Raw genomic sequence first — 15,150 nt, 5'->3', positions numbered from 1 at the left:
TGTTCGCATACGAAACGGAAATACAATCAAAATTGTGTAATGTTTGCTTACCAGCCCCATGTAATGCGGTGTGGCAAGGTGGGTGGAAAGCACGTGGCAGGTTGTTGAGAGTGTGTTTTAGTTTTCATTTGTGCCTGGCTTTTGTTGGGGTGGGGTTTGAGGTTTTGAAGCAGCTTGTGCCAGAGTTGCCTTGGCAACGCGTACTTACTCCAAATGAATTTTGCGCCCAATAAATGATTAGCATTATGCCATTGAATATTTAATGCGTTTGCCTCTCCATTTATTGACAATGTTTTCGCACAGAATTCAATATGCACACACTCACATTAAATGGGTTTTACGGGTAGCGGAAAACTGAAGTAAATGGCTTTTGGTGTTTCTGATTCCGAGAATGAGCTGCTGCTGTCAATTATAATTGATGTCTTGACAAGTCAATTGTCAGCAAATTGATTGGTATGAGAGTACTCCTAAAGTCGGAAAGTCAAAGCCAATTTTGAGGGCTGAGTAAATTGACTTGCTTTGCAATTAAACGAAAAGTCAAATTGTGTGTAATTTGAAATTTAAATCATTTGCACAATTACTTGTAAAAAAGACTTAACGATGCGAGAGCACGTGCAGATGCTCAGCAATCACAACTATTTCACATCCATCAACACATTTTACAAAAATAGCTGCACTCCACTTTCATTCCTTCTTTTTATATGCTGCAAAACAATTTCCAAAGTCATATTTTATGCCATCAGAGGCATTTGTCATTTATGCGCAAAATGTTTGGCAATTTTGCCCAACAAACTACACTCTCGCCGTCCCCCTTCTCCCTTTTAACAAGGCAAACAAACTATGTGCGGAACGTTTGAGGGTATCGGATGATGATGTGAGAGAGGGCGAATGGACAAGAAGCTAGCTTGTCATAAAAACCATAGGCAAAAGGGTAAAAACATATATGTATGTGTATGGAATATTCTAGATGAATATGCCTGGTGAATGAGAACAGCAACAGCAGCTGACAATTTAGCAAAACTTGTGTTATTTGTCTCCTCCACATGCAGCAAATAAAATATAAAAAATAGAATTTGTTACGCAGCAAACAGAAGCCCAATTTGATTTTAGCTTTAGATCCAAAGCGAACGGACTGGCTCTGGACATATTTTTGTACTTTTGCTTTTGCCTTGGTCAATTGTAAAAAACATTCCGAGTGTCGAGTGTCGAGTGTGAGCGAAACGCGTCAACTTCGACGCAGTCTGTGACAGCTCTCGAGATTGTTATGAATATATAAACGGCACATACACATAGATATTATACATAAATGCGAGCCTGTATATTGTGTCTGTTGTCGACAAAAGTAGCTAAAAATATTACAAAAGTTGTCGCTTGATTGGAGAATATCCTGTAAAAAGTCGAAAGTTGTCTGAAGAATACTCTTTAAGTATAAGAGATTTCTTTCATTTTCAATTAAAAATGTGTTTCTAAAGCTTTTTCGCGCCATTTCAAATTAAAAATGTCTTTATATTCCAATTATAAATTAAAGATAATTTTGAAATTGTTAGTAAAATATTCACTGCTTCAAACATTTATATATATATATTTAAAATTTAAAAAATGAGAGAGTTTATTATTTTGATAGATCTTCTTCAAAGGTTTATATTCAATTTTTCACTCTATTATGTTTTTGAAATGTAAATTGTTACTTAAAAATATAACAAATTACGTAGACCGAAATTAAATTTAAAAATGAGAGAGTCTTTCGAACGTAGAGATCGTTAACTATATTGATCTTTTAAATAATTTTCTACTCAATTTTAAACCGTTAAACCTTTCAATTTAATTTCAAATTTAATGTTCCATGGATCTGCATTTTATATCCTTTACAGGGTATTTTGAAGTCGCTTATTTTATTACAAATACTGTCTCTCCGTCCCTCCCTCCATTTTTGTTTTCTTCTGTGTTTTCGCATTTGTTTGTTTGGTTTTTGTTTGTTGCTATTGAGACTTGTCAAAATGGCTGTCATTCTAAATGTTGTTGTTGAATGTGAACGCAGTTGTGGCTGTTGTTGTTGTTGTTGTTGTGTTGTTTGTTGTTACTTTGCCTGTTGGTACATTGCCAAGCCTTGCCACAAACACACACACACAAAGGGAGAGACAGAGATACACACACACACATGTGTGCTTCGCGTTTATTGTTTGGCAATAAATTTGCTGGATAATAATTTCAGTCTGGCGTCATAGCGATGATAAACTGTAGATGATATATTATTGCGTTCTAAGTCGAGTAAATAGCAGCGTTCTCTGTCGCACACACTCCCTCTCTCTCCCACTCCCTCCCTTTCCCTATTTCTCCTTGCTTTGTTTCCCATTCTGTTTGTGTAGGCATCCGGAAGAACGGCGCTTAAGTGCGTGGTTGGATTTGGCAGCAGCTTCGCTAGCAAGCCGACTTAAGCAACCTCCGCTAGGCATACAATATGCCACGCCCCCTTCCATATCCATATCCCTATCCTGCTCCTCCATTCTTCACACTGCATAAATGCCTAAAGCCCTTTCATATGCAAAGTGTCGCCTCGTGTTTTCTCCAAAAAAAAAAAAGAAAGAAAAAATGCTGCTTCTGCTTTATAGATGCCATTTTTATGAGTTAGTGCGACGAGTGCTCATAAATTTGATGACTACTGAGTGGAGAGTGAAGAGTATGAGTACCCATATATGAACACGAGTACGAATATGAGTACAAGTCCCACACATGTTTGAGCATCAACACAAAATGCTTCACAAAATTTACAAGCATCTTTTTGGGCGCATGAAAGGTTTGCTTGACGGATCAAACTGATGGATAGAAGGCAAACTGTATGAAGCAAATGTTTGAAGTTAAGAAAGAACTAAATATCCGCCTTATTTTTGCAATAGATAAAAGTATTGTAAGAGGTTAATAATGTATTTAAGAAGTAATTAAAATAAAAGTAAAATATTTAACATGAATGTAATGAATACTTTTGAATGATGTAAGAGAAATAAAGAGATCATATTTAAAACTAATTAAAAATTATACTGCAATAATATGAAAATACAAATTCGAAATATTACATTCAATTTAATATCAAGTTAATTGCAGAAAATCTAATACCTACACAACGTAAATTAAATTTCATTTTAATTTATTACACATTGCAAATAATTACAACTCATGTTGTATATCAAATAAATGTGAAATGAATAAAAATTTCATTATATTTCAATTGTCAGCAATTCGATATGCATTTAAAAGCTGATGATGGGCAAATTGCATTTTATTTTCGCACACATTTCTTTGGCAAGTTGCGACAAGAGCTGTCTGACATATGCCATAGCTGAAGCGTAAAAAGTGTGTAAAAATCATTCAGAAATACAATTTCTTGCCTTAACACATTTCAAACAAATTCCCACCTATGGCAGACACATCAAAAAAAGAAAAGAAAAGAAAGGGGAAAGAAAAAAGAAACCGCAGCACAATGCAAACAATCGAAAGACGTATATGAGGCTGACAACGAAATTTGCTGGCTGTCAATTTCAGGCATTCCAAAAAATAAAAATACACATATATATATATAAATTCGTTGAATATGCATTACGCAATTCAGCGACAGAGACGACGACAGCGACGGCTAAAGATGGAGACTAAGGTGGAGTAAAAGATGAGGGCTGACAGGAGTTCAATATGCGAAGCTATCGATTTTCGCGACGCCAACGGACCGCACCCTTTTTTTCGTTTTTTGTTGGTTTGCTTTGTTGTTGAGGAGACATCCTGAAGGATGGCAAATGGAAAATACGAAGAATGCCTTGAGGAACGTAAAAGTCTCGAGGAGATTGTTCCTCGTGACGCTCTAACTTTGACTTGCTGTGATGTGATTGACTTTAAGAACAGAGCAGCAAGTAAATTGTATGCCCGAAACGTAAAAAATTAAAATGCCCAACGCTATAAATAAGCATCATTTTGTTGGCCAGCTCCCAGTTCCCAGTTTGGCAGTAGCCAGCAGTCAGTTTCAGTTTTTTCAGCTCCTTTCGGTGGTCAATGGACCGTTTTGAAGCTGACTTATCCAACTCCAACGTTGGCGGTGGTCGCGTTGTCGATGTCGATGCCGTCGTAACGTGAAATGAAAGCACGTAGCATTTTCATTTCGGTCAGCGTGCGGAATGCCAATTACAAGATGTGGCGACCACCGAGAAACAACAAAAGAGACAGAGAGAGAGACAACCAGACAGTGAGAAAGAGAGAGGTAGGCAGATCCGCTGGCTTAGAAGCATTCAGAGCGAGTCGGCTAAAAAAAAAAACCGAGAGAAAAAGAAAAGAAAACAGCATGAAACTCATTGAAATGAGTCGCGCACTGTCGACGCGGCCGCCCTTCATAACTGATAGATGCCTTTTGGCGAAATTTTTAATAAACTTGTGTGGCTCCTTGAGATTCACCAACACACACATACACTGATATATATACTATATATATAGACAGCTAGAAGGTCTGTGGCAGCAAAATGAAGAAAAAGGCTGAAACGCCCACATAGCGAAGCCGAGACGTCCTTCGACGTCCTTCCGTTACCTTTTTGCTTTTTAGACTAAGCAAGAAAGAGAGAGAAAGAAAGACAGACTGAGAGAGAGAGAGAGAGAGAGAGATAGCTGGAGGGAGCGAGTAAGGTGACTATTGCTGGAAGTCCTCTGTCTGTGGAGCACTTAAAAGTGTTTTATTATTGAGGTTTGCAATTGGAATTTTAATTTTTATTTTATAAGTTATGCGTGCTGAATCTTAAACATGCCACATTGAGATCTAACGCTTGCCAGCTCCATCTAAAAGCTCCAACTCCAACGCCAAAACTCTAGCTGTCCCTTTCGAATGACTTTGACTCCCTACACACACAAACCCACACACACACACAGACACACACACACACACAAAGTTGGCAAGGCTTTGCTCTTGATTTCGCTGTTTCTATTGCTGGTAATTTATTATGTTCCGACGCGTGTGTGGGTGGCTTTGCTTCTTATTTTTTTACTTGTGCTGCTTGCTAATAGCATGCCCCAAAAGGTAGGCTATACACGAGTTACACACACATGTGGCCGCTACTTAATATGCGCGCACCTGAGCAAACACAACACCACGTCCAAGCTTTAAGGCCTTCCACGCACTTGAGGTGCACTGCGAAACCAACACCAACAACAACAACACAAGAAATACTCTGACTAGCAAAGGCTTAAACAGAAATATTGATACTCTCACTACTATTCAAGTACTAACGAAGTCGCTTTTAGTAGCTGGAATTATATAAATAATCTAAAATCGTTTTTAAATAGAAGATAGATTAATAACGCATTCAAAAAGAATTATAAAATTAATGAAATATAATAAAAATTAGTAAAGTATTGAAAACGAATTATAAAATCTTTTTAAAATGGAATACAAAATGGTAAAAGATGTACAAAACAAAATAAAAAAAATGTAATATAATAATGAATTGAGTATATAATTTTTTAAAGCAACAAAGAAGAGCCTAAGGGATAACATCGATTTCTATGATTCCTAAACTCCTAAATGAAATAAATGATTTTATAGCAATACATTCGGATGACATCGTTCTTCACTATAATGCAAAAATAAGCCGCATAAAAATTCTTTAATTGCAAGCTTTATATTCTTTTCTTTTTAAATTACTTAGAGAGTGGTCAACTAAGGCAAGAACTTCGCAATCAGATCTAATTAATGTGAAAAACAATCTGATTCTTTTTAAAAATGATGAATTTTATTTGAACTCTAAATATTTATTTATATTTTAGTTAGGCTCTGTAGAAACTTGTTAGCTAAAATACCGAATATCTATTATTTGGTTATAAAAAGATCATTGCATTTCATCTTTACTTTAAGAAACTTATTAACTAAAGTACTAATAATCTATTATTTACTTATTAAAAAATTAATGAATTTTATATTGACTTTAAATTTGCATTGGTATTTTACTTGGGCTCCAAAAAAACTTATTAGCTAAACTGCCAAATAGATATTATTTAGTCATTAAAGGCTTCCATTTCATTAGTAGTTCATATTCTAATAAGAAAAGGTTAAATAAATCTAGTTTTTCTTTCTTGCAAGTTATAAATGTCCATAACTAAAACCCTGAACATGTATACTCTCAAAATTGCCAACACATTCGTGCTACCCCGTTTATCGTAAGTGTAAAATACACTATATATCAGAATGTCAGCGCACTTAACATAGTTTATATGTGCGTGTCACTGGTTTTGAGCTCCTCATTCTCCAGCTTAACCATTATGCACACGTCGCGCATAACCATAACGATTATGCTAATGCTCTGCTCCCCTCTGGGTGGCAACGAGGTAAGTAAGGGGGTGGTAATGGGGTTAGCTGCTTGTGATGCTGCTGTTGCTGATACTGGCGCCTTCTTATGATTTGCCTTGGCTTATTTTGAGCGCCCGCGCGTTCATCGCGTTATTTACATACCTTAAGTAGTTGTAATGGGCTTTTGGGTGGAATGTGTTGTGTGTAGTATGATGAAGATGCAGGGGGAGGTGTGGTGTGTGGTTATGGTTAGCCCCCAATGCGACAAGGTGTTGGCAATGAAGGCAACTAACTTGGCTTAGCTTCGCTTCGCATCTCGTCCTTGGCTACAAGACAAAAATACGCGACGAGTTTTGTCTATAGCCAAGAGTGGCCCATACAGCCAAACATAGACAAAATGTGAATGAGTTGAGTGACTACGAGTATGTGTGTGAGTGTGTGTGAGCTAGTTTTCATTATGCTCATATATCCAACTAACATACAACGAGAAGAATGAGAAGTACATTTGGTCTTGGCTTACTTTCACGCATTTGCAATCTCATGGGCTTGCATTTAATGTGCAGCTTATTTGGATCACAGAATGAACCATTTGTAGTTGCGTGCTGGGCTTACATTTAAGTAGATAAGTGTGAGATGAATTCGCAGCTGCTTAAACTGAGTGAGTGAGCGAGCCAACATAAAAACGCCAACAAAGTACCAAGCACTTTGCTCTATTGAAATAACGCTACCTGTGAAGTCTTTTATGCTACTTTAATGGATATTAAAGGGTATACTCAAAAAGCAGAAAAATTGAAATTGAATGGTGAAAGAAATTGCGGCTTTCTCTCAGAAACAACTTTCCACAGTTGAGTCGAAAAGTATTGGCAAGTCGTTGCCCTCATTAAAAGTTTAGTTTGCCATAGTTCGCCGACTTGCATCTGGCATCGGACATCGCATCACGCGGTTACTTTTATGCTACTTGTACCACAATTTTCTCAGTCTTGCGCATAAATTTGTTTTTTTCCCCACTTCACAAAATTTTTGCTTAAAATTTATTCAAGTTGCCATCTGTTGCCATGTAAACTTTTGTTCTTTTTGCTTTGCTAATATTAAATTGAAATTAATCTTCATCAAAAGTTGACCGGCGGTTTAATTAGTTTTTTGGCCAAGCCAAATCCATGAGCCACAAAACTTCGAGCGGGTCATTGACAAAAAAAAAATTTTATGCTGAGTGTAAACTCCAATAGAGTTTGATATAAAACAAAAATTCGAGTTTAAATTCTCACATTGTAATAAATACACGATATTATTTACCACATTTTCAAAATATCTGCGGTAAATCAATTATAATATTAATGAAGCATGCCGATTTATTAATTAAAAATCGCTCAATAAAATATTTTATTTCACTCTTTTTTACCCCATTCAAATCTGTTATTAAATTTCTAAAATATACAGGAATTTCGCACAATTTTTAAGCAAGCAAAAATTGTTTGGGGAGCGCAGCACACACGACGTCGAAACACAAATCAAAAACAGAGAACAGCAGTAAAGTGAAACAAACAGCAGCAACAACGAACAAAAGCAAATTAATAGAAAACAATAACAATTCCCTTTATTATTATTACTGCAGTGAGACTAAGACATAGACTAAGCATTCAACGGGGATGGGAAAACAGACAGACGAGAACAGCAACAAGAACAAGAACTCGAGTCGAGATCCTTATTGTGCCAAGTGCCTAAGTTTTTGTGTTTTATTTTTATTGTAACTGTGCGTCGTCTGCCAGAAAGTGTTTGAGGGAGTCGAAGACAAACACATGCAAAAATAGAAATACACACACATATATGTATATGTGTGTATGCATGTAATTTACACAACAAATGCAAGTTAAATACACAAATATCGTGTTCAATGCGTTGGCCTTGCCTAAAAGTATGCCACACTTTTCGATGCTTCGAATCTCTCAAGGGACTTGTGCAAGCAGAAAACTTGTCCTCGAAAATGCTGCCAGCATATAAGTATTTTTATCGTTGCCGTTGTTGTCGTTTTTGTCGTTTTGTTGTGTATAAGTTTTGCTACAAAAAACGAATCGCTCAAAGTGCGAGCTCAAGAAATCAGGCCAAGTAATATTAAGAAAGCAAGAAACAAGCGCATTCATTGCGACGTCAACGTCGAGAGCACGAGCTAAACTTTCTCCAGGTGTAGCTGCGATGTATGTCAATGTGTGTGTGCAGGTGTGTGTGTGTGCTACGTGCATTGCATGTCGAATGGTTGGCAAAAAAAACACCTACCAGCAGCAGCAACTTTATCTAAAGTACAACTTTTTGCCACCTCTTTGCTCCTGCATCTCTCCTGGGCTACGCTTTCCAATTCCGACAACAGCAAAAGCGGTTTCCTGTTTTTATACATTTTTTTGCCTGATTTGTTGCCACACCTCCCCATGGGGGAGGGCGGCAATGCACAACACACACACACACATCTCGCCTCGCCTCGACTCTCAACTCTGGCCTCTGTAAATTTGTGTTGTGTTTTGGCAAGTTTTTACCCGCTTTTAAACAGAAAATGAAACTGTTTTTGTTTATACAACGATGCTGGCTATAGTTTTTTTTTCTTCCTTCCTTCCCCCCATTGCTGGCTTGGAACATGTGCCAATGATTTTTAATGCGATTTAAGAATATCACACTGAAAAGGCCCATTGCAAGCAAACGTTTTGCTGTTTGTTTTTTTACATTCTCCCGTTTGTAGTTTATTTTATATACGTAGAGAGCGAGGCTTAAGTGTGGCTGTGGCAACCTTTTTTATTTTGTTGGTGTTGTAGTAAGTGGCCAGCCAATGAAAATGTTTTCAAAAGGTGTAACCAAGTCATATAAAGCTCTTTTGAACCACGGGCGATAGTTGTGTGTATAATACTCTATATATATGTGTGTATATGTATATACATATGTTCGTGTGCGTGTTTATTTAATGTCATTAACGCAAATTGAATGTTATACGCATTTAAGCCCTTTGAGCCATTGCATGCGCAATTGACTTTTTGGGCGTATGCCACGTCTGCCACCCTCTTTCTGCCTTCCTTCCTTCCTTCCTGTATATGTGCACATTTGTCCTGACTTATGACCCTGAACACTTTCGCATTACGACGAACCCACTCTGTGCTTGGCTGAATCAAACAAGTAAATTGGCTGGCCACTGGCAACCCAGCCGAAAAGGGTTTAAATTCAAATTACAAAGAGCTTAAACAGCTTGGATAACTTGGTGCAGATTTACCATTATAATTAAATGTTAGTTTAAAGAATCAGAAATTTATTTTTAAATCCTTTTACTATAGCTTTAATTTAAGCCTTAATACCTATAGTATTTATGATTCCTGAAAATTTAAATTCGTTTAAGAAATGGTTTTTATGAGCAAACGTCCTCTGGCTGACAATTTGGTATATTTTACATTCTATGTCAATATACCAAATACATCCATTTGTATATTTTAGTATTTTTGCGTTATATAATTCGGAATATTTTAAAGATAATAATAACGCACCGTCTTTTAGAGACTTTTAGCAATTCATCGATATACCAATTGTATCCTATGCTATATTTTCGGAATTGTTGCGGTTTATTAATTTATTAAATTTAAAATTTAATACCGCACTTTTTGCCTTCATTTAGAAAAGCAGCGGGTATCTCACAGTGGAGCAGACTTGACTGCGGATTTTTTACTTGTTTAATATTAAATTTCACACTCTTCTCAAATTTGTGTTCGTTTTTTATTTCTCTTTCTTGCTGAATTTGATTTATTTCATTTGCAACATTCCTGTGCATTGTCGTTCATTTCTAACTAACAGTTTCATTATCGTCAATTCCACAACTACTAAACAAACTCATAAATTCCTTGGCAGACCATTCATTCTGTTTCACTGTTTCTCATATTTTCTCTGGGGCTTTCTCATGGCCAGAGCAAAAGTAGAATGTTTTTAGCATAAGCTTGGCTCGTTTGCTTGGCCTATTTCAATAATAATAAAAGCATAATACTTCTTGTGCAGCAATTGCAAAATATTTCTCATCAAATGCCGCGCTTACATAAATATTTAAACTGAGGCATTTGGCATGAAAAGCATTTGGCCAAGACCGAGTCTCGGCTCTCAGCGAGATGGAAAATAAAAGCCATGCCAGCTGGCAGAGGCCATGAGGAAGGAACGAATGTCTCTAGAATTTGGGCCATCATCTAAGATTCTTAGCTCAAAATCTGCCAGATGTCGAACGAATAGCTGAGTGAGTGAGTGAATGAATGAGTGAATGTATGTGTGTGTGTGTGTGCGAGTGAGTGAGTGAGTGATGAGTGCATGAGGATGTGGAACAGCTGTCCTTGGACTAAGAAACTGATTTCCAATCGTAGAGGACTGACAACATGCTGCCAATGTTAGCCTCCAAACTTCTTCACACTCATTGCTGCTGCCTGCAATCGTCAGCTGCCGTTTGCATACTTTTACACAGACTGTTGTTGTTGTTTGTTGTTTACTTGCTTTTTTCTCTACTCGCTTTTTTCAGTGCTTATACAGTCGGAAAATGGAGCTATAAGCCGAGAATATCTGCCTTGCATCGTGTCGCTGTCATTTCAGGCTAATGTCGTCTTCGCTCCAGTTTCCTTTTTCGTGTTCACTGTCTCTCTGGCTCTTGTCATTGCCATCCTACTATAGTCTACGTTTTCCTTTCTCACTCACTCACTCACTCAGTGTTCAGTTGTACTATGTTGTTTGCTGCTTTCTGTGTTATGTATTTATCAAGACAGTTGTCGTCCTTCATGCGCATCCACATCGCTCAAGTCTGCTTAATGTGGCATTCTTTTATCAACTTTCTTCTATCAATTGATGAGCTTATTTTATTGCCCGTTCTCTCTTTGCTCTCGAATTGCACAAAGCTACTTCCACTTCGTTCTAATATAGTGTTACAAATAGCTAAAAATAATATTACAAGCAAGCAACTTTTCTCTATAGTTTATTTATAAATGTTTTGACAAATTCGTATTAAATCTTTCCATTTTATTCTTTTTCTTTTCAGACAGTCAACAAAAAATCTTCCAGAGGTATGTTAATAAATGAGAGCAATAAATTTGGTAATTTCCTTAGTTCATAAATCTATCTATAAGCCCCTCATAAAATTGCCTATAAAATACATGCCATGTAATGCTAAATTTGTTGCCTAATCAAGCGGGGAGAAAACTGCCTATAACTATGTACGGCTTAAACACAGATCCTGATTAAACTATGAGAACTATGCGGAGCAGGCTTATTGAGCATAAAGCTTAGCATACGTTCTGAGATTATTAAAGGCAAAGTTCCTCAAAGGCTAAGAGCAGATCATACATAATTTATATCCCCTTTTTGCTTAGACGAAAATGAAACATTTTCATACTTTCCTTTTTTTTTTTTTTGATACAAAGAGAAGCTAATTTGCACGCCTATCCATGGCATAATTCCAGGAGTTGGCAAGCGGCTTTAGCAACCTCCCGCAGTCAGTACCGAAGATAAGCGGCTTATGCCGTTCGCTTGAAGTGACAACGAGCTGTGACACATAAATACGAGACTCTCTCTCAGGGGAGACAGTGGCTGAAACTGTCTGAGCTTCGAATGGGGGTTTTATCCCGAAAATGCCTGAGTTTATTCTCTACAACTCCTTTTTTGGTTTTTGGTTTTGTAATTGCATTGCTGGCTGTCGAGCAAAACTGCAATTAAACACACTTAATTGTTTATTAATGCGCACTCTTCTTCCAGCCAGCGAGCGAGCGGCGTGAAAAAATTAATTAATTTGTTGCTATTTTAAACACGATGCAGACAATTTAACATGCCCCACGACTCACTGACTGACTGACTGCCTGTCAAAGGGGTCTCTCTCCCCCATTGGCGGCATATATTATAATTTTATTTTATTTTCTTCTTCTTCTCACGCGCCGCCGTGAGACATTGCCTAATGGTCTGCGTCGCATGCTGTTGGGTCCTCTGCCTTTTGATTTATGCGGTCTGCACTTGTTTTTAGTCGCGAGGGGAAATTTTTCGTGTTGGCTGCATTGATGCGCACAGCCAATTTAATTGCGCCGTGTGGATTTTCGGATTTTCACACTAAGTTCGTATTTCCTGCAGCAGCAGCTACGCAAGAATACAAAAATAACACACAACACAGAAAAAAAAGGCATGTGGTGTGATGATTAATGAGACAATTTTTACACTACGGCACAGTGTGCAGAGATATCACGGAAAATGAGCAAAAATTAGTACAACTTCTTTTTTTTGTGATAATAAATGTTGTTGCCTATTAAAATTCTTTGGCCTTACTATAACCTGGTGTCACTTTTTATCGCCCATGACTTCTTTTCATTTTGGCATCAGCTTTACAGAAAACATTCAACAAAACAATATAAAAATAATGTAAATGGTTGTATTTAATATTCAATTACATTTCAAAAACAAAGTCACAGCTATCTCAAAATAAAAATCTGCAAAGTGAAAAGCTAAGAGAATATTAAAACAGCAGCAGTTATTTACATACTTCCGTTAATGCCCACAGCAACATTTTTACTATCATGCTGCAATTTATGAAATATTAAATAGGAAGACAGCGAGTCTAACTTACTATTGCTATAATAAGAGAATTATAGAACAAACAACAAATTGCTAGTTATAATTAACAAAAAAATAAAGAATTATCTTAAATTTTTATGAAATTAAAATCATAAAAAGTGTCCGTCGTAATTTTTAATTAAAAAATAAAGAAAATTAACCTTTTTTTAACTTTTCCTTTAAAAATTGTTTAGGAACATTGAATATTTTAATACTTTATTTTAATAATTACGGTGTTGAAGTTGCTCATCATCTTAAAATTCACAATTTGCTTAGATTTTTGCTAATCCCTTTTACTTATACAAAATATGTTATCTAAATAAATGCTTTTCTAAACTTTGCTACTAATCCACCTCAACTTTTAGTTTTCGTTGCTTTCCATTAACAACTCGAAAGCTAGTGAAAGTTTCTTTGAAATAAATTACAAAACTAAAGCTTTCTATGTATTCAAAAGTTACAGATAAAATTAAAACTTTTGTTTATTTAATTTAAGAGAATAGATTATATTTCTCGACAGTTTCAACCACTGTGCAACGCAGTCAATCTTTGTGTGAATTGAGGGTGGCAAAGAACTGTGTGAATAACATGGTATTGCATTATGAAAAATGCATAACAGCCATGAGATTGGGGTCCGCTGATGCTGCTGCTCATGCTGTTTGCTGCCTGCCCCAAATCATTACAGAGCTGAGCGATAAGCGATGTTGCATGCGGTGACACAACTGACGATTGCAATATGATGTGTGTGCTTCTCCACTGCATCATCTTTTTTCGTATCTTTCCATCTGCTACTCAGAGTGGGTTTTGTGTAGCTGACAAGTACGCGAATTGATGTGCCACTTGGGTGAAATGCTGTTGACTTTGAGAGATTTATGAATGCACTGCCGACAGCTGCCAAAAATGAGCTGCCAGGCGAGACATAAACTACTCTCATCTTCTATTTGTCAGTCTGCCTGGCAAATTGTATTTTGTGTGTATTGTATTGGTCTCGGTCGCGGTCTCGGTTCTGGTCTCGCGTCCAGTCCGGGCGGTATAATTAGCATTTGGAGTTACGAAAGTTTTGGCTCAACTGCAGCTTAGCTGACTTAACAGCTGCGCACACTTTTATTATGCTTGTGGTTGCTGTGTTTGACTCAACTCTGCATGCATAAACTAAAACTCAAATTTGCACACAAAACCCCCAAAATGTCTGTGTGAGGTGATGTAGTACGGGGGCAGAGAGCAAAAGAAAGACAAAACAGCAACAGCATTCTGACTGCCAAGGGACAAAGTCAGCAACAGACACAGAAGCAACAGCAACAACAGCAGCAGCTGCAACTTCAACTGCAACTTGCAGCAGCTGCAACAAAAGCTCAGCCATAAAATTGCACAGCTCGACGCTCATTATTCAAATGTGTGTTGGGGTTTTATTGTACCAAAATACACACACACATACCAATACTTGTATCCCCAACCCACACTTTCCATATTTGAATTGTCTACAAAGTGCCACAAAGAGGCAAAGCTATCTTCAGAGATAAATCCTAACAAAAACACTGGCATTAATTATGCAATAGCTACTATTTGGTTTGCTTACATTTTTGCATAAATATATGAGAAAGAAAATACTGAAATGTTGTGGCACTTTCTAAATAAAATAAAGATCCATTTACGAGTACTGAAGGAAAGTTACGCTGATGCAATGCAGAAAGTCAAGAAATTTGTTGCATTGAATAAATTAAATTATATTTATATAAACATATTAATTTGTATTTTAATAGAACATAATGCTGATACACTTTCATCTGAATTTTTGTTTGCTTTTATTTTGAGATATTTTTGCACACAAACACAGAAAAGTAATAAAAAATGTTGATCAAAGAATTAGCTGCATTTAATTGATTGTTAAATTGAATGTCAACTTTAGAAAAGCAACACTAGAAATTTTGTGAACTGCAATATAAAGTAAACTTGAAGTAGAAGTAAATGTTAATAATTACCCTTAAGAAAACAAACTGCGAAGAATCATGGGGAAGTTTATTTAATATTTTTGAAGTATCATAACTTATGCAATTTTCATTGGCAACAAAGCTCCAACATGTGACAGAATGGCCATGGTGGACAATGGATTACTAAAGGTTTTTTCGCATTTGCAAAAGAAATCAATGCTATAAAAACATAACCAACTTCTACAGACAGAAACTTCATTGCAACTCTCTGATGCAAAACAAGAAAAATCACTACGCGAATACTTTTCAGCTTCTCTCGAACTAATT

The 15,150-nt window shown here is 36.6% G+C and overlaps 1 protein-coding gene across 2 annotated transcripts in view; it reads left to right on the top strand.

Moving 5' to 3' along the window:
- Positions 1-15,150, top strand: part of LOC133840982 (uncharacterized) — a 52,222-nt gene that overhangs the window by 20,933 nt on the left and 16,139 nt on the right. For both annotated transcript variants that reach the window (XM_062273220.1, XM_062273213.1), the window contains one exon: positions 11,343-11,367. The gene's annotated coding sequence lies outside the window, so the exon portion shown is untranslated. The remainder of the gene's footprint in view (positions 1-11,342; positions 11,368-15,150) is intronic.

The sequence above is a fragment of the Drosophila sulfurigaster genome, chromosome 2L, assembly GCF_023558435.1.
Source record: "Drosophila sulfurigaster albostrigata strain 15112-1811.04 chromosome 2L, ASM2355843v2, whole genome shotgun sequence".
Classification (NCBI taxonomy): Eukaryota; Metazoa; Arthropoda; class Insecta; order Diptera; family Drosophilidae; genus Drosophila; species Drosophila sulfurigaster.
Note: the sequence above shows the minus strand (reverse complement) of the source record. Positions and strands in the feature narration are given on the sequence as shown.